General features: G+C 47.3%; 1 protein-coding gene across 4 annotated transcripts in view; it reads left to right on the plus strand.

Annotated features, from left to right (window-relative positions):
• Positions 1 to 19,493, plus strand: part of LOC119457931 (ATP-binding cassette subfamily G member 4-like) — a 96,850-nt gene that overhangs the window by 20,747 nt on the left and 56,610 nt on the right. Inside the window, exon 1 of one of the 4 annotated variants that reach the window (XM_037719699.2) lies at positions 3,351 to 3,460. The exons of 2 other annotated variants lie outside the window; for them this stretch is intronic. The gene's annotated coding sequence lies outside the window, so the exon portion shown is untranslated. Of the gene's footprint in view, positions 1 to 3,350; positions 3,461 to 12,673; positions 12,991 to 19,493 lie in introns of those variants that run through there. One more of the 4 variants, XM_037719696.2, reaches the window with a different exon arrangement.

Genomic DNA, 19,493 nt, shown 5'->3' on the forward strand with positions numbered 1-19,493 from the left:
TAATCTGGCCGCCAGCATTGCGAATATAAGGGCCCGTCCATTTAGTCCTGACTTTCTTGAGTTTGTCTGCCAGCGGCTCGCTCATAATTGAAAAGTCCGCGCCAGTGTCTACTAAGGCCGTCACTTCGTGCCCGTCAATCGTAACAGCGAGGTCGGCAGTCACAGTTTTGTCGGCATCATTTACGTTTTGATCGGCGCCTTCCTTTCTCGGCAACAAGGGGGGATTTTCGGCAATTTGAGGACTTGCAACCTTCCCCCTTGAGGTCGCTGCTTTCAGTTTCCCCGCCGTGGGCTGGGAGAACGACCTCTCACGACGTCAGCAAAAGTGCGGCTGTTCGGCGAGGCGAAACGTGCTGGAGACGGTGAGCGCGACCGGAGATTCGAAGAGCTCACTTGCCGGCCAGTGCGGCTGTCGTCGAAGGGGACACGGTTTTCGTCAGCCAGGCGACGCGTTGTGCCATATGGGCCACCCTGGTAGCCAGCTGGGCGATGAGGGCAGAAACGATAGATGTGTCCTGGTTCGCCACAATTGTAGCACAATGGCCGCCGATCTTCAGTGCGCCATATATCGGTCCGACGGAGCTGGGGCCGTCTGACAGGTTCCCGTTGGGCCCAGGCTGCGACAGGAGGCCGTTAACGGTATTGTGGCGACGGCAGGGAAGACAAGGGACGGTAAACAGCGTCTGCATGGCTGTATGTGTTCGGCTGGTACGGCGGCTCAGACGGCGACGGACGGCGGACCGCGTCTGCGTAGCTATATGGATTCGGCTGGTATGACAGCTCGGTACGAGTCTCGGAAGGGGCAAGCACCTGTCGGAGTTCCTGTCGTACCACTTCAGCGACGGAGGCAACCGGGAACTCGTGCGGCGGTGTGAGCCTAGCGTTCTCCTTCGCAATTTCCTCGCGCACAATCTGGCGTATCAACTGGCGCAAGCAGGATTCATCGCCCGTAACCAGTGCTGCGGATCCTGTCGGTGCCCCGGCAATCAGACGATCGTACTGTTGGTACCGCTGCTGCAGCGCCCGCTCGATTGCTGTGGCCTCTTTAATGAACTCGTCCACTGTTGTCGGTGGATTGCGCACCAGGCCAGCGAACAGCTGCTCCTTGACACCACGCATGAGATGGCTGAGCTTTTTAGCCTCTGGCATGTTGGGATCTGCGCGGCGAAACAAACGCGCCATGTCTTCGGCAAACATGGCGACACCTTCATTTGGCTTTTGGATGCGCGTATCGAGAAGGCGCAGTGCGTTTTCACGTCGATTTGTGTCCCCGAATGTGTCGAGAAACCGACGCGAAAAGTCCTCCCACGTTGTCAGACTTCCCTCGCGGTTTTCAAACCACGTCTTTGCACTTTTTTCGAGTGCGAAATAGACGTTGAAAAGCTTCTGGTCGGGGCGCCAGTGATTCGATCTCGCTACCCGTTCATATTTCTCCAGCCAGTCCAACGCATCTTCATGCGCGTCACCGTGAAATGGTTCAGGAATCCGAAGGTTTTGAACGGTTACCTGAGTTGGGCTGCTTGGAAGTGCCATTGCTGGAGCTGGGGTGGGGGCCGTTGATGAAGACGATGTTTGCAAGACGCCAAATTCGGGGCTCAAACCTTGCAGGCGGCGGCTCGTGCGGTGAACAGGCGTCTCGACGCGTGGGTGTCTTGTGGGGCTAGATGCAGGGCTGCTCGTAGGAGTGCCGATCATGAGGCGACGGTACCCAGCACCTCCACCAGTGTCGCGATGCACAAATCTCAGGAGCTTTCTTATAGAAGCACCGCGCCGTACTCGGGAGAAGGAACCAGATGATGATGATGATGATGATGAGAGGCGCCAACAACAAGAATCTCTTCTTCTTCTCTAGATGCCCTCCGGAATCTCGAGCAGCCCGGTCGTCGTCTTTGTCGGCGCCAGGGTGCACTTGTGCACGAATACCGACGCGGCAATATTAAGGCAGAGAGGCCGGTCTCAGCTTGTGCCCTGTAACCTACCTCTCAGCGATGAAAACAGACAGAAAGAGCGATTAAGAGGAAGCTTTAGCTCGGGCCCAACTCCGATGCTGTTTATTCAAATACATGTAAAACGGAGAAACGCTTTTGGGAGATACCCACTGGGCCGATTTTAAAGAAATTCGTTGCATTTGAGAGCGAAAGTTTCTTATGACACCCTTATGTTAATCCATACGACATCCTGATATGTTAATTGTTGTGTGCACGAACAACTACATTATATTATTTCGTACGCTGCATACCATAGAGTAGATACGTATTGTCATTTTCCTTTAAACGTTTTACAAACCATGACTCTTTTCAAGATAGCCACAAGTTAACAGCAAGATTTAGTCTTGCAAAGAATAACAGTGGTAGAACAAGCAATGTTGCTGAAGGCAACGTTTCAACAGGCAACGTGTCCTTTTGTCTCTCCGTCGAAACGTTGGCCGCCACAATATTATTTGCTGTATCACTGTTCCGTTTTAATCATTTATGGTACTAAAGCGCTTTCGGTGATGCTGTATTTTAACAGCGGAGCTGTTTAAGCCGATGGTTAGTCCGTACAGATCGAACAGAAAATGTGGGCCGATCCTGGCGGTAGTGCCGAAAGGGTCCAAGCGCAATGGCACATACCCCTGTGCACTAGCGAAGGTGTTTAAACCTAGCCAAAATGCGTGGCCAATACCTTGCGGTAGCCAATCGATAGCCAATCAATAGCTCATTGATAATCGATCAATAATCAATAAATTCCGAAAATGCTGGGGATGACTTGGTAGTGCTTAACCTAGCCCAAATACGTGGCCAATACCTTGCTAGAGCCAGTCGATAGCCCATCAATAGCTAATCGATATTCGATCAACAATCAGTAAATTTCGGAAAAATCTGGGGATGACTTGGTAGTGCTAGGTGCCGATCAACTCCGCTGTTTCTTTAGCCTTGCGCCACTAGTGCAAGCTACGCAATATTTTTGTGTGTTTTTACCTCTGCTCACTCGATCCTGCAACATAAGAACACACTATATGATAGTCAGGCCTCAGCTAAGAGTCAGGACCGCTCCTTGGCGCAGCTATCCGGTGTCCTGACAAAGCTTGCGCCTCCGGGTGTTTCTGCTATCACGAATGCCTGTCTGCAGCTATCCCCAACGCAGACATCAACGTATCTTTCGCGTAACCTACCGATAATGTCAATCATCGCCTCTTTTCCTTGTGATCTGTCTAACACTTTTCTTGCATGATGAGTCCCGTCAGGTCGTTGCAAGATTACAGCACGTGCGCGAGGAGATAGGCGCTCTTTGTCTCTGTTAGCTTCGAATGTTGGCACTCCTACTACTTTTGGCAGAAACAGCCGCCTTTCAAACATGTCTTGGCTTGTTGACTCGCGCAAGAGTTGTCCTGGAGAGCGGTTCGCATGCACATATGCCTTAATTTGACCGTTGGTCTCTTGCGAGGGTGCACGAAGTGGACCAGGGAGCAACAGATCGTGTAAGTAACTGCCCGCATTTCTAGCTATTATGTCAACCACCCTACACTGTAGGGGACAAATATAGACTTGTTAGCGTTCTCTCACCAATAGCAACATGGTGGCCATTAAGACGAATCTTCGAGATTTCAGAAGGCTGCTTCCTCACAATTCTTTTGTGATGCCTAGGAAGCCTTAATACGAAAACTTTCAGTTTCAGGATCAGTTTCGGCTCTTGGGAAAAATTACGACTTTTTACAATCGATGTGTGACATTGTGCAACAGGAACTTCATGAAATGGAACTGAAAGAAAAGAAAGGAAATTACTGTAATTAAGTATCGGACAATAAAGTGCGCGCCTTCAGAAGTAATGCTATAAACCCGTCGCTGGAAAAAAAGCACAAACAAGAAGCAATAAAAAATAAAGAAATAACTATTCTGCCCAAAGGACACGTCTCGATGACTATCTCACTAAGTTCTTCAACAGTTGAGTTTGTAGAGTGGACCGTCACTGATAAGACGAGCTGAATTCTATTGTCAAATTCACGTATTGACTTTGGGACCTTCTTATCACAGACATCTCTTCTGATACCATTTGGCGTTGTACGGGACTAATAATACTGACAGTACTGATAATATGTGCTAACACTTCAACGAAAATCCGGTGCTATAATGTCTGCATGTGCAACCTGCATAGAACATCAGCAGTGCATGAATTTGCCTAAGGGCTTCTTACTGCTTTAAACGACTTAGTGGGCTCTCATAATAATATTCATGAAGCTTGCTTGATTAAAATTCATTTATTATTTAAAAGGGTAGGAAGCACAAAATTCCTGGGCACACGTCGAGCGATCTGTTGGACCGAGGGTGGAGGTCAGATTTTGAAGCTCACTTGGCATCGTAAGTTCAACATATGACAATACTTCCATTCATTTAGCGTTTAATTTCGACCATGTGAACTTTTATTACATTTCAAAAATCACCGCCAATCCACTCATGTGAAGGTGGTTGGTCAGCGAAGCTGTAAACATGTTGCGCCTTACTTTGGGCAACCTTGCCAAACAAGGATCCCAGGGTGTGCGCTCATTTACTCACATTGCTCTTCAAATGTCATCCTCGAATGATATATGACACAAACATGTTTGAACGGAGTTCACAACAACCTTTAATTTACTTTATAATGACTGCTATGACTGCTTTGTGATCGCTATGAAACGCACTGGTGTTTTCCGTACTTATCTGAAAAATGTTTTTGGTCAAAGTTAAATCAATGCACGACCCGTGTACAGTAGTTGTTTGACTGGGATCGTTGAAGTAACCGAGGCGACACTCTTCCACGAAGTGGGCAAACCACTGCTTTGTTTCTGGTTTTGAGATGTCTACGTTAAAGCCTCCGACAACGAACTGTTATCCGATTTGACCCAGGAGAAATTTGTGCGCATGAAACGCTCAATGTCTGCTTTCGTTCTGTCTGGTGATATGTACACCGTGAAGGTTAGGCTTCAGCCTTTGGTCTTTACGCCACACACGTCTCCGCAGTTGTTGTTTTCTGGTTGAAGTACTTGTGATTGAAGCACGTATGGTTGAACACGTGTTTCGTCCTTTGCGTAGATGGCAACGCCCACGGCACGGATGTTCGTTCGCTTTTCACGCACTATACAAGTGTATCCTTTGACTTTTTGAAACGTATCGAACCACGTCTCGGAGAGACACAGTACGGGTGTCTCCTTGGGAACGAAGTCGTGAGACATATCTCTCGAGTGCAAAGCGAGGGATCGAACATTCAAGGCGGCAATTTCTATTGTGTGTGCTCGTTCAAGCATCACCTTGCACTTCTTGCATGGTAACGGTTGGGAGGTGGTGCTTTTCCAACCGCCTAAACTGGTCTTGCAGTTCCCGATCGATGTTTTATTTGCCGTGGTAGAACGTGAAGTCGTTCTTTACGTTTGTAGGGTACAGCCGGTCGAGATGGTTCACCGACTCAGAGCTATGTAAACCGATTTTTGTGTGTGTCTCTTGTCGTAATCGTAGACCTTAACCTTATCCAGGAACCTTGCCCCCTGTGACTTGTGCACGGTCACCGGACTCGCCTGAACGACTGTGAACTGCTTGCGTTTACAACTTAAGCCAGTCTCCTTGTTGAGTCGGTGAGGCAAATCTCTCGCTGCGGCAAATCTCGCTCATTACCATGCAATAGGGCGTAACGTGTCCGCTCGTGATTCGCCTATGTTTTCCGACGTATATCTGAGGAAACGACAGTTATGCGGCGTTATTTACGTACAGGAGAGAAATCGACATCTGCCCATCACCCGGTGCAATGGCCACAAAGTGAGTCTGATACTGCAGGCCACTCATTTGCATGTCGTCGCAAACGATCGTTTGACACGGCGTGTTCATGGCGACGAAGCAGTGGTTGGGGTCGTTAAAGTCATCCACGTCGGTCAGTTTTTCGTTGTCGTCTTCGTTTATGATGATATGGACGACTTTGTCTGGGATCTTATCGACCCTCTGCGGACCTAACTTGATGTTGTAGAAATTGTACAACGGATTTTCGAGGAAAACGTTGAGCCAAGCTTTAATGTTGTTCTTTTTGACGAGGCCTGCCAGGTACGTCGGCTTCACGAGCCGCCTTCGCTTCTAGTGCACGTTAGTGGCGACATCATCGTCCGTGTGTCTCGGAAGACTCTGGAACGTTGGCTGCACATCGATCGGGACGGTAACGATTTGGCCTTTGATGCCAAATTGACCTCTTCCGGGAACGAGGCGCCTAATGCTAACGCAGGAGCAACCAGACGCTTTTCCACGACGTTCAACTTTGGCAAATGTTCCGGGATCGGAGGGTATGCGTATCCGTGCGTCTTTGCGAGCAACGGCATTTTCCCCGTCATCAGAGAGTTTTTGCACGTACCTCTTAATTTGAAATTTGTGACATCTTCACAGAGAAACTGCTCCGTTAACATTTCGAGTGCCCGCAGTCAATTTGCTTCGTCTCTGACGTTTGCGATGGGCGACAGATCGTTCTCGAACCACAAGCGATCGCGCACGTTACACGTGAACCCAACTCATGGTCCAGAACTATCTCTTGTATTTAGAATTGGCCCCGTTGAAGTTTTGAACTTTGGTTTCGTGGTACTTGTGCCTCTTAGATGCGTTGGCAGCTTCGCGAATTTGTACGTATTCTTGCCTCACCTGCAGTGCCTGAGCTCGGCAGCCGAGGCATGAACCGCTCCATCAGCACGACTTCTTTGTGCACGCTGATGTTGTTGTTCCCTTAGCCGCTCGTACTGTTCATAGTTGTTCACGTTGTTCTTCGGCAATCCTCACAGGAATCATTGCTGCATTCTGCCTAGCCTAAGCACGGTGCCGTTGTGCATACTGACGTTGCTGTTCCCTTCGCCGCTAGTCGTATACACGTTGCTCTCGGCAGTCTTAACCGTGCGTGGCCTGCCCATGGAACACGCTTGCAAGACTAAGCCTAATCCACTCCTGTGTAGGTGGTTGGTCAGCTTCGTGGTTGGTCAGTGAACCACCTGACAGGAGTGCTTTAGTCTGGTCAGCGGAACCGACCGGTTTCGCTGACCAACCGCTTTCGCGGGAGTGGATTGCACTTTTGCTTGGTCACGGGGGTATGAGCCATTGATCTGCTTCTCAATGCCGCCAGGATCGGCCTCTCATTTTCTTTTTTCTGTTAACGTTACGCCACGAATAAATTCTGGGATTCTAGCCATAGACAGCTTGACTGTAAAAAAAAAAACAGTAACGCCTAGGAAGTCAAAATGACATAATAAGCAGGTTGAGTGTCACTTGCACTGATGGTCATGTTCCACCTACAAATCCAATCGTACGTGGTACTTTTTTCGCATTTTTTTTCCACTGAATCTACATGGAACTGGGTTTTAGATAAACGAAGGAACGTGTGGAACGGAGTTGTAGATGCCTGCAAGGGATGTATAGGAAACTGTTCCAGTGCCAGATTGAAACACTGTTATGACCAAGTTTGTCTTCCATGCTGGTCTAGAGAAGACATCTCTGGTGTATACCCAAAAGATAATGGTAAACTCAGAGACAGACTTTAGAGTATATCAGAAGTGTAGTGATTTCTTAAGCGATAGGAATTGCGTTATGGCAGTGAAACAAAAGTGAAACAAAAATTGCATAATGGCACTGAAACCAAACAAACAATGAAACAACAATGAAACAAAAACAATAAAAACAAAAGTGGAAATTAAACAAAAAGAATGAAACAAACAAAAGCAATGAAACGTATAACTGCTAACTATAACTGCTAAACCATAACTCCTAACGTATCACTGGCGCTATATAAAGATACGTTGTTATGTTAGAACGCAACAAAGCTGAAGCAAAATTAACTATGAACAATGCGACAGCAGGCGGCCTCAACGAATTAGTGCCGAATTGTTAAATAATCTACGAAATCTTTTACTTCTCATGGTGCTTATACAACTATAGCGCCAGCTTTAGTGTAGTAATTTTAGAATTGAACTTGCTCTCAAGAGCGAGTATGAACCAAACGAACATGTCCGCACTAAATTGGTCTTATCACAAGCAACTTCCCGCTTGATAAGCTTCACGGTTTCTCTATAGCAAATATCGGAGCTTCCTTATCGTATTTCGAGTGAGTACGCCTCCCTGACTTTCTCATGAACCAAACAAAAATGTTCGCACTACATTGGTTTGAGCACTGACAATGGCACACTTGATGCGCTTGGCATTTTTATATGAGTATTGTAGCAGCCATATGGTACGAACCTCTCATGAACCTCAGCTCACGAGCCTAAAAGTGCTTGTACTAAACTGGCCTTACTACGAACAATGTCTGACTTGAAAAGCTTTTGATTTTTAAATATTTAATCAGTCGTAGTGTAATATGGCTGAGTGCACTAACCATGTAGAGGTTTGTTTTCGTACCCATGATGCATTTCCCTATGAAGCTGCGAGAAATGTCTTCAGCGATGAATCTTCCGCAATGTCCCCGAAACAAGCTGAAAACACAGCAGAGAATTTTGTACTCAAATAACTGTCGACCTGCGTTTCAGATATCGCAGACTTCCGAGCTACTCAGCGGGAACCCGCAATCTGGTGGGGCATGTATTCACAAAAAGGTGCATTACAGCCCACGTTCCTGTAGTATATATCCGTGCTTAAGTAGCATAGCACTGTGTAAACCAGCCAAGCGAGCAAACCAATGCGGATTTCTTGCCTGAGAACCGAAATTATTCTTTTTTAGTGATACGCTGTAGTATCGGATAGACGACACCCCAACAGCACCAATTTACTTCACTGAAACGCTACCACGTTACAGACATAGCAGAAGATGCTTCCCCCGACAGCACCCACCATTCGCTCAGCCGTATTCGATTTCCGGTCCCTTTACTATGTCGTACAACATCCCCCATGATTCCCCTTCTGTCCACGAGCAACACCCGCAGCATATCACTGCACCTGAGAGTATACCCACTCCCTCCTACCTACCCCCCAATTCCTTCACCCTCGACTTCTTCGTGGCATACTGAGCCAATCAACTCAGACCCGCAGGAGCAGTGACGGCTAATTCAGCGGGCATGCGGTGTGGCCCGAGCCAATGGGGCCCTGAACTACGAGGAAGGTGCCCCACCCAAATACAAACAAAACTTTATCTCTCTCTTTCTCTCTCTCTCTCTCTCTCTCTACACACAACGTGTCACAGTGGCAAATACCCATTCTAGAGGATTGTCCAGGAATTGTCACATACACAGAGATAACATTACCTAGGGACCCAGGAATGAGGTGCGGAAATAGAGGAAACGTAGGAAAACACAATAGGCTATTGTATATGAAGCGTTATTGCAACAAGATCTCTCTGTACTTTAGAGGTACATTTACGCCGTCATTATATCATCATCACTAGGCGGGAAATGGACGACCAACCGTCGACCTAAATAAGATTTCAAAATGACCGCCATCATCAAGCAAGAAACCGACGGCTGACAGACGACCCACGCTGCGCGCCGGAAAGTGCACAAAAAGGAAGCTTGGATTTAAAAAGATAGAGGCTGTTTCACATTAGCGGCTGTTAAAAGGTTCCTTGTTTCTTAGATAAACGGCTTTCTTTCTGTGACTTCATTCGGGATGTGAGCACGTTACCCAGACAACGTTACTTTTTCTTTAATGTATTTATCTCTTCGTCATCTCGCTCGTGCTCGGGAAAGAACTTCCTCTAGCTCACTATTCTGCGCGCGTAGAAAAAACAAACTAAATGGTGTTCGCAACCACAGCTGTCCGACAAAGCCCAGCGGGCCATATTTCATTACCCTTCCGGCGTAGTCGCACAAGGGAAGCCTCGCTTTCGCGTGGCGCAGGAATTGCAAAGAGTCGCTTATTTCACCCCCCCCCCCCCCCCCCCCCCCGCTCCGCCGTCCGTCGCTTGCAACACACAACTCCGCCTCAGAAACGTTGTGGAAAAAAACCAACAGGTGCGTGTCCGCCCTCTTAAACCATATTGTACCACGTAGCCGTATTGCGCGTTAGAGAAGGTTTTGGCTTGCGACATGGCGTCGAGTGTTATGAAAACCATGGATTTAGTCCATGGAAGCTGCCCATAAGCTGACCACAGTGAGTGGTGATGTTTAGCAATACCTATTAATAGGCACCAGTCGCTTGACGCATCGTAAGACTGCACTTGGTGAAGTGTAGGCGTACAACCTGTACTCCGTCTTGTCGTATAGTGTTCATTGTCTCTTAAAAGGGCGTCAGTGATATGATAAGGGGCGTGCTTACGTTGCATGTGGTGCATTTCTCCTGTACAAGCTAAAATGAGACGCTCGGGTGGAGCACTTGCCGTCACGGCGTTGCAAACCTATATCAGCCTGTAGCTATACATATAGCAACATCATCTCTGCTGCCTTCACTGAGCTATGCCGCAACATCTGCGCTCGCTAATTTGGGCGCTGTTTTGTGCACCACGAAGACTCTGAAAGGAGCGCCGTCTGCGCGTGTATTTCGGAGGTCACTGCAGGCGATGCTGCACCGGCCGAAGTCGGCATGTGCGCACCGCAAAAAAGAGAGAGAGAGAGAAAGAAAGAAACAAAAGAAACTTGTTCTTGAGAAGGCGGTATGTCCTCCTTGTAAACGCGCTGATGTCGCAGGAAATGAGTTCACAGTCCTTAGAATCACTAAAGTTCGCGTTTCTTCTGTTTTTTATTGCCTCCGACTTGCTTCCCGAATGGCTCGGCAAGAGAAATTTGCATAGATAACCGAATAGCAGACGTGACGTTTGCTTACCAAGTGCGGTGGTCCCTTCTATAAGAAAAACGGGTTGTTTGTTTTCACTCACCTAGGTGTGTAACCCCTCTTCTTTTAGCTCTCAAGGAGTGTTTTCGTTTCAGTGCAGTAGCATAAGTGCAACCATTCGCGGCATTTACACGGATCCGATAAAGTAGTCAGGCCGAAAGCCATTCGCCGGATTCATGTACACGCTAGCGGGTCGGGCATTATCAGCGTTAAACAGGCACGCCTTCGCATCGAGAATCTCTCTTCCCTTGCTCCGGCCTATAACCCTTTTTTTTTCCGCTGGCATGGCCCTGCACCAAATTAACAGGCGCGGAGAAACGCACTTTGTGACACGGCTCAAGGACCTTTCCAAGGACGTCAGACAGAGGGACTCCCCGAGTCCCTCTGTCTCACCGCACCCTCCTCTCCTCCAGCTCCTTGCCCCCGCTTTGAGCTTTTGGTATTTAGTGGAAGTTGCCCAAACCGGTTATGATATGGCCAGACACGCAATGCAGTCAGCTGCTCTGGCGCACATTCGGGCATGCGCGTTTTCTCTGCGCGTTAGCGGCGTTTTGCTCTTTCCTCTGTGCACGGGCAGGGCACCGACCGAACACTGGCGTAGCCACGTTGTTCTACCTACATTTGACGCTGACCTTCAAACGTTGCAACGGGAAGAGAACGATGTGCCAGCACAAAGAAGTGACAAACAGGCACTGCCCAAGCGTTTTATTTCCGGAATCAACATTACAGAGAAGCCCATAAGCCTCTGCGTGTCACATTCTCTGTGCCTTACCTCGTCCTTATGAGGACGTTGTATGAACTAACTAGCCCGAACAGCGACTCTTATCGAATGCGTTATATCTGCGTCTTCTCCTGACGACGCCGTGTCAGACAGCTTCACTACTAGATCTACTTTCCTCGCTAGATATAAGTTTCCTCACTGGATATATGTGCGGATAGACAACATGGGTCCCACTGGGTAAGTGCCCGAATAGACAAACTGCTGATGGCTGCTGTCTGGCCTAGTAGACGACTTGGGTCTCTGGGTACGTGCTGCTCGGTATGTCCCCGCGCAGACCACTTCGACAGTGGATGTGGACCACTGGTCATGCGTCCGTTCTTCGCAAATCCCCAAGAATGATAGAGCAGATGTGATACAAAGGGCCCGAAGCAAGTATTTAGATAAGTGGCTCACGGCTCTGTGCACAGCCATCTCTTCAACATTCTTCCCGTCGTCCTCGTGACAGACAGCTGGCAGCTGCAGGTGACGAGGCTGAGCTCGTGCCGCCCGCTGTTGCTGCTACCTCGCTAACTCATACAAGCTTCGTGTCATTTAGATTCCGTAGCTGCTTCGAATTTCTGAAATCTTTTCTTAATTACTTTTCCATGGTTCTTTATTTCTATTGACTTTTATCCGGATAGCTTTAGCTACGGCTCTGTCATGTCAAGTGCGCAGCTGTTCGTATTAGGAAAAAATAATAACACCGCATAGTGCGGGGAAATTGGGGCGCGCCATTCTTTTATAGGAGAGGCAGCTCCCCTGAAAAAAAAAAGATAGAGAGAGAGAGAGCGTTCGTGTAACTTTTTCCAGAGACGTGAAGCTAGCGAAAGTAACAAACAAAAACCAGACCGACTACCAATCCGTTTCTTCAAAATGTAAGCAAGCGCTCGGCCCCAGCAACGGGTCTCTCTCCACTCGGCAGCGTTTCTGCATGTATTTGTTATCTATTTTTGGTAATCTCCCTTCGTCGGCCTATCGCTCTTTGCTCCTCCCTTCTTTCTTTCATTCTCTCCATCCGCGTTTGTCTCCCGCTGCCAGCAGCCGCCACGCACCACTCTCGCCCGCTTGTACTCCGGCCGCACTCAAGGATAGCTGTATGCAAACCTTTCTCACATACTCTCTCTCTCTCTCTGCCAACTCCCTCCCCCCAGCCGCTGAACACACGACCCGAATAACGCTGTTGTGCGCGAGATGCGCGCAGCATTCGACGCGCGTGAGACAACGCGGCGATCGCGTAGTGCTTGTGGCTGGCCGCGCGGGCGCCTGTGGCGCGCAGCAACGCAAATCGGTTGCGTCGACGTTCCATCTATTCCGGGATACCAACCCTTATCGCTCCGGTGCTTTCACTTTCTTTAGAACTCCCGTTGTGAGATACCGCCGATCTCAGCAGTAAATCTTTGTGGAGGGCCTCTTATAGCCCGTTGTGTGTGCGCATCGCAGTGTATATCTCGTCTCCTATCGGCCTGTACTGCCCGAGGAAGAAGAGGCACGACGATTGACATGGTCAGTGCGACGTCCATTTTTATTTTTATTTCGATAGCAGGTAGTTTTAGCAAAACTATAGGACGTGTCTTACGGCACTTGTAACGCAGTGTGGCAGGACGCACGACAGTAGTGATTTCACTGGTTTGAACGTTATGTGAATCTGGGTATAGAATCCCAATGCGCCCAACATTTTTTTTTTTTTTCACTGAGCATGCGCGCACAACTTCTCTGCTGCACTAAACACACCAGCGGCGACGCGATTATGTCAGAACGTATCTTTGCGTTCTTTTTCCCTCGATCTAGTGCAATTTAAGAACGCTTCCAACACGCGGTAGTTCAACAAAGCGCCGTGAAATGTCGCCACCATCACTGTTGCTTGCGTCTACGAGTCCCTTTATTACGGTTACGTTAAACATTCGTGCTGACATAGGGCAGTGGTGGCCAAATAACATGACACACATTATTTGCGTGTTTTGAATACTTTCGCTTGCCTGTAGATGTGCTCTGAAATAAATTTTTAAAGTAAGGTTTTACGGTGGTATACTCTTCGACATAAGGGCCTCCCAGCACCAATCACCAAGCAGTGTTTGAACTTTCCCATCTACTTCAATCATTATACTCAAATATTGATTAGATGTTTCCTGACAAATGGCTGCACCGTTTTCTACGCTTTGCTGACCCTCGTATTAAGCAATGCGCCCTAAGTGGAAGCCCATGCTTGACTTTGCTAAGATAACGCCTGGCGTGCACTTGCCCGAGATTTCTCGGTGAATTTTCCTGGGCGCGTTCGCGTCTGTCACGGAATTTAGTGCCACGCCTGCAGATGGCCTACGCGAAGAGAATGAACACGAGACGCCACATGCAAATTACACAATCACAACTTATATTGGGAACTAGTTCTCAAAGTACAGGCAAGAAATATGACAAAAAGATGCAGTTCACAGGAAGGAAACATCTATTTTAACATCACAGGACATAGTGCATGAAGAAACAATGTGAAATTTTATCAGAGCACTCACAAGTTACACTTCCATCATCCGACGCGATGTGGCGATGTCAGTTCACCAATGGAGTTTTGCGCTGTGGCTCCGGTGTAGGTAGCGGCTTGGTTGCTCCTGCTTATCGGCGGCGGCAGCAGAGTTGTCGATGACGGCGCCTGGCCTCACGCATTCTGGCCAGCCGGCTTCGTTCCTGCCTGCCTCTTAGCGCGCACTCGATCCGAAGTTAAACGCTTCACTTCTCCGACTGCCGTCCTCAGACCCGCGGTCATTCGACGACCGGCAAGTGTGCGGTGATGTCTTCTTTCGCCTATTTCTTCTCCAGACGTCCGGCGCCCAAGCATCGCTGTTTTAGACTGCTTTTTGGGCTTGGCTGTCTGGGGATGGTCTACAGAATTCCGTCGGGTCATCGAATTCCACTGTCTGGTTGCTGCCTTGCGGGACAGTATTCGGCGTCTTGCGGAGAAGTTCTCCAGTCACGCCAACGTGAAGCGCTATCTTGACCAAGTCAAGCATGGGCTTCAAGGTATAGGGCGCATTTATCAATACGAAAATAAGACACTCCTTTGGTTGGGCGGCGTGTATTGCTCTACTTGGCCCTGTGCCGAACTGAGCCGATGCAATCTCCTGAATAGGTCATCTCTACGGCGCTACCGGTTTGTACCTCGTCCAACGCAAATGCAAACTACAACCTTGGCTAACTTGCTCTTTCTTTACCGCTGTTGCTTTGTTCCTGTTATTTTTTTTCTTTCTTTCTTTCTTTCTTTCTTTCTTTCTTTATTACACATATACTTTTCATTTTACAAGATACGCACAATCTGTATGGTCCCATAGCCAATGGCTAGTACGGGGCCCATTTACAAATATACATATAAAAAAACTGTCATACAATTTGATATAAGTGTCGTCAATTTGGTTAACAAAAAATACAAGAAAATACAACACTTCACAAAATACACAAAAATAACTGAGTAATAGTAGTACTTAGATTTGCTAATAGGAACATGTTGCGTAGGTATTAGTATTAATCTATTCGACAGGTTAACAACGAGAACAGGAAAATTACGTCATTACGTAATAAACACATGAAAACCTTGATAAATAATAGTTATAGGTGGTCTAACAAAAATAGAACATAAATATCTATCAGTTTAGGAAGCAGAGAGAATTACTTCAAACTAGTAATTTTTCATTGCTCTCAGCAAGTTCTCCGAGTTCTTATATAGTGCCGAATACCATTCCAGACTTTCGCACCAGCGTACTGTAGCAGTCATTTGCCATAGGCGTTTTTTATTGGTGGAATATTTAGGTTACCAAAAGTTTGGTTCCTGGTGTGGCGTAGTGGGGTGCAGAGTAACGAAATGGGGAATGGCTCGTTGTGTCTTATAACATTGTTAATACATGTGCCTAATCTTAATTCTCGTACAAAATCAAAAGGCAAGATATTTAGCATAGAGAACAGGGGTTTGCTTGGTTCATAGTATCGCGAGAAAGTTATCGTACGTATAGCTCGTTTTTGCAAACGTCTTACTTGTTCAAGGTAGGAATTATATGTCAAACCCCAGGATTCTACACAGTACAAATGGTGGCAGTTCACTAGAGTAAAGTACAAAATGCGGAGTACTGAAGCGTCAAAATATTCACGGGCTTGCACGAGGGCATAACAACTTGAAGCTAATTTAGAACAGACAGCATCTATCTGAAGCTGCCAATTTAAGCAGCTATCTAGAAGGACACCAAGGTAAGAGAAAGAGTCAGTACGTTCGATAGGGCAATTATTAATACGTAATAGCATATCATACATCACGTTAGGTTAGGTTAGGTTAGGTTAGGACCTCGGTCACTGTTCTTACAGGGAGCGCAAAGACGCGCAAGATTTTGATACGACCAAGCCTTTGCATTAATTTCCTGGCACGTTGTAATTCTTTCTCCAGCTGGTTGTTAATGTACCTATACTGTTCTTACGTTTCCTTCCGACACCCGTTTGGCAGCAATCATCATCGTCATGATTCTCTGTGAGCGCTTGCTGATGGCACGGTAAATATTTCAAAGCTGGAGACGTCAGTTTTGACAGCCCCTCATCTACGAGAGAACAACTGAAACTTGAACAAGTTGGTTTAATACAAATGCGTACGGTTTTACGCTGTAAGTGCACGGTTGCTCGATCCCTTGCAAGACAGCACCTAAGTTCCCCGACGCAACATCTCCATTTCGAGGCGTGTGACGTCGCAGAATACGATACTTCTGGAGCGGCGGTCGCCGCCAGCGATCGAGACCCGCAACCGCAACAAACACAACCGTGTCTTGAGTTGGCCGATGCTGTCGCCAGCTGGAGGCACTCATGCCTGGAGCAGTCCGGTGCGCGTCAGACAAGACGCTTTCAAGAACCAAGACAAAAACAAAGCTGTATATACGCGGACAAATAGCCAGAAGGCGACAACACAAGCGCGCTGGTGTCGTCGCATTCAGTGGCGTAATCACCGAAGCTTTTCTCTCGTAACTGTCTTTTGCCAGTAACCAGTCGCCTTCACTAATAAATAGTGTGAAAGATTGATAACACAGAACTCGGATTACAGGGAAAAATTGAAGAAAACCTATACTCTGGTTATGGAGTACAGTAGAACGAAGGAAAACTTCGCTGCGTAGGACGCAACGTCCACTCTGTCTCGTTTCTAAAGAGCGTCTCCTCTCACGCGCGCACACACACACACCCAGGCGCGCATGGTCCATCCCCTCTGGTCATCGTACTCCACCCCACCTCCAAGATGTAAACACAACAGAAGCGTCGCCCTGCTGTACGTCAATCACCGAGGGCAAAGGTTGCCTGCGTCGAGGTGGTGCCGTCTCCAGTCTCTATTCCGGCCAGACGAGGGGTTCCTTTCGTTTTCTTTAGGAAGGGCGTCTTGAGTGCGCACATACAACAACATGCCTAGTGTCAAGACTGGTTATTACGTTCTCTATCAAACAACTGCAGCGTAAGATGCTTTTGTGAATGCCGGTCCTGGTTCATTTCAGGCGTTTCTTTGGGCTGTTATTTTTTCAAACATGAAAGCACGCTAACTAGCCAAGATTTCACTCTGATGCAGCGAGAACGAATGCCTGCTTGGAGTGGTTTCACGTGCCTCCGCCAGGCTTTGAACGTTGCCAGAGACGTAGCCGAGAGGGCCACCAAGGCAAACTGGTGTGGCTTGCGCCGTCTTTACCTCGCTAATATTGGGCCGGCACCGCCTTAAATACTTTCAGTCTCGCATTACTAGTCCACTCTTGTGCGTAGCAAAAGCCGGCAGGAAGTGACGCCACACGGGTCAGGTTGGTGTATTCGAGGCTTCGACGGAGAACCGTCAGGCCCAGGAAATGCCCCCCCCCCCCCCCCCCCCCCTAGAGCAGCAACTGTCAAATCTGGTCATGGACCAACCCAACGATGAACATGACGTACGAAAACCTGGGACATAATTTTTCGTGCGTAAGGGCTCTTTACCGTTGGCTTGTCATCTTCACTAATAATTTGTCAAGTGTGAGGATTGGCTGAAATTTGTTCTCACGAACAATTCTAGCGTAAGAGCTTTTTGTGAATGCGGGCTCTTGTTCACAAAGCCATAGAGGGTTACCGTGCTGGCACCAAAACGTGAAATTCACCTTTGTGTTTGTCAGTGACAATATTTGTAATTGCTTTACCGGGTTAGGTTGCTTTCTCGTCGGGACGAACCGACCTTGAAGAATAATTGGTTGGGTTGCCTCGCACCACTCTGCATGGGCTCAGTTCCCTGAAGGAATGCGGGGCACTAGTCACCTCCTAAAAGCGCGATGAGCCGACAGATGAGCGAGTACCAGTGGAGCGAATCAAAAGGGGGCAGAAGTGTGCGCGTACTAAGGTTTCAGGCACCGGGTCGCGATCAATGTACTGGTACGTGCTGCGCACAAGGTGGGACCGACAGGAGCCCGTCTGCGTTTATCAGCGGGCTGGAGCAGAAACATCGTAGTCAGTGATCTGTTCTATTAGAAACGTTTGACTTGCCACAACAGGAAATAAATAGTAGTGGTCGTAGCATAGTGGCGCGGAAATGTTCACCATTTTTTTTTTTTTGCGTACCGATGCCAGATGCCTTTTCTACAGTGTATTGTACGTTTCTTTTTCGTTTTTTCCTTTTTTTAATGCTATGCAGTTGATGGTCTAGAAAATGAATATGTCCTTTTCATCTAGCCATGTTTTCACAGACAGATCGTAAAACAAAGATACAGCGGGTTTTACAGGCATCTCCATCACACTCTTTATAACGTCCTGCCCTAGATCTTGAGCGTAGAATGACCTGTACACGGGCACAGGTGGCACCGTCAACGACATTTTTATACAGCTTTTATCTGCCACGGCGCTTATGTACTCTAATCAAAATCGCGTTGTGAACATCGCGAAGGTCAAAAGTACTTCACGTGCACTGTCAAAAATACGCTGTTGTTCTACAGCATTTTTCCTGGCAGCATCAGCTGCCAATTATTTCCCGTAAAATGTACAGACGACCGTAATTTAATTCCTCATCACTGCAAAAGTGCCCCGTCCTGTTTACAGCAATCTTCATTAAAAAACACAGACGTCTGTAATTTTCCACGACACCGCAAAAGTACGGCTTCACATTTACAGCAATTTCCCTTAAAATACACAAACGTCTGCAATTCTATACCATAGCACCGCAAGAAATACACTGGCAGATTTACAACACTTTCCTGCACAAATTACGTGCGCATGTTATTTCCTTCCATGGCACCACAATAACGTGCTGTCATATTTACAGCAATTTTAGCAGTTTTCCTGTACAATCTCCAGTGGCGCTTTTCGATAAAAATGAGCCTTCTACATTTATTACTCATCGTTATTAGAATCTCCAGTTTACTGTCAAGGTGTTCTCTATTGTCATTGCTACAGAGTCCTTGTGTTTTACTAGTTACTTAACACTTTCATAGTTATGCATTTAATCTGAAGCAATAAATATTGACAAGGCCGTGAAAAATACGGTTGCCAACAAAACCAAAGCAACAACTGATTCCTACATAAAAGTATGATAACCCTTATTTCAAGTGCATTAGAAGTCACTGTAGCTTAAGAAACAAGATGTGAAGCCGTTTAAACAAATAAGCGGGGCAAATCGATGCAAGAATATTGAGCAAGTCTAACTCTTGAGTTTTAGGCTACAGCGCCCCACAAATATTAATATGTCTGATCGGCAAACAAACTTCTCTTATATATTTAGAACAATATTTAATAAGTCTACCAATGCACCGAATCCACCCAGCACAAAAATGCATTAGCCTATCTCTTTTTGTTGGCATAACTTTAAGTTTTTAGAGCCCCACAGTGTCCACAAAAAGAAAAGTTGACAGCAACCTTGGTGTGGGCGGCTTACATACAAGCTGCAATGAAAGCATGAATAAGTCCCGTTTTCTGGAGCACTGACGGAATGCCGTTGGCACCACCAAAAATACTGCCAGCGTAAACTTTTATGTGAACTAAGTGATAAAGTAGAAGGTAAC

Source organism: Dermacentor silvarum, chromosome 7, assembly GCF_013339745.2.
Source record: "Dermacentor silvarum isolate Dsil-2018 chromosome 7, BIME_Dsil_1.4, whole genome shotgun sequence".
Classification (NCBI taxonomy): domain Eukaryota; kingdom Metazoa; phylum Arthropoda; class Arachnida; order Ixodida; family Ixodidae; genus Dermacentor; species Dermacentor silvarum.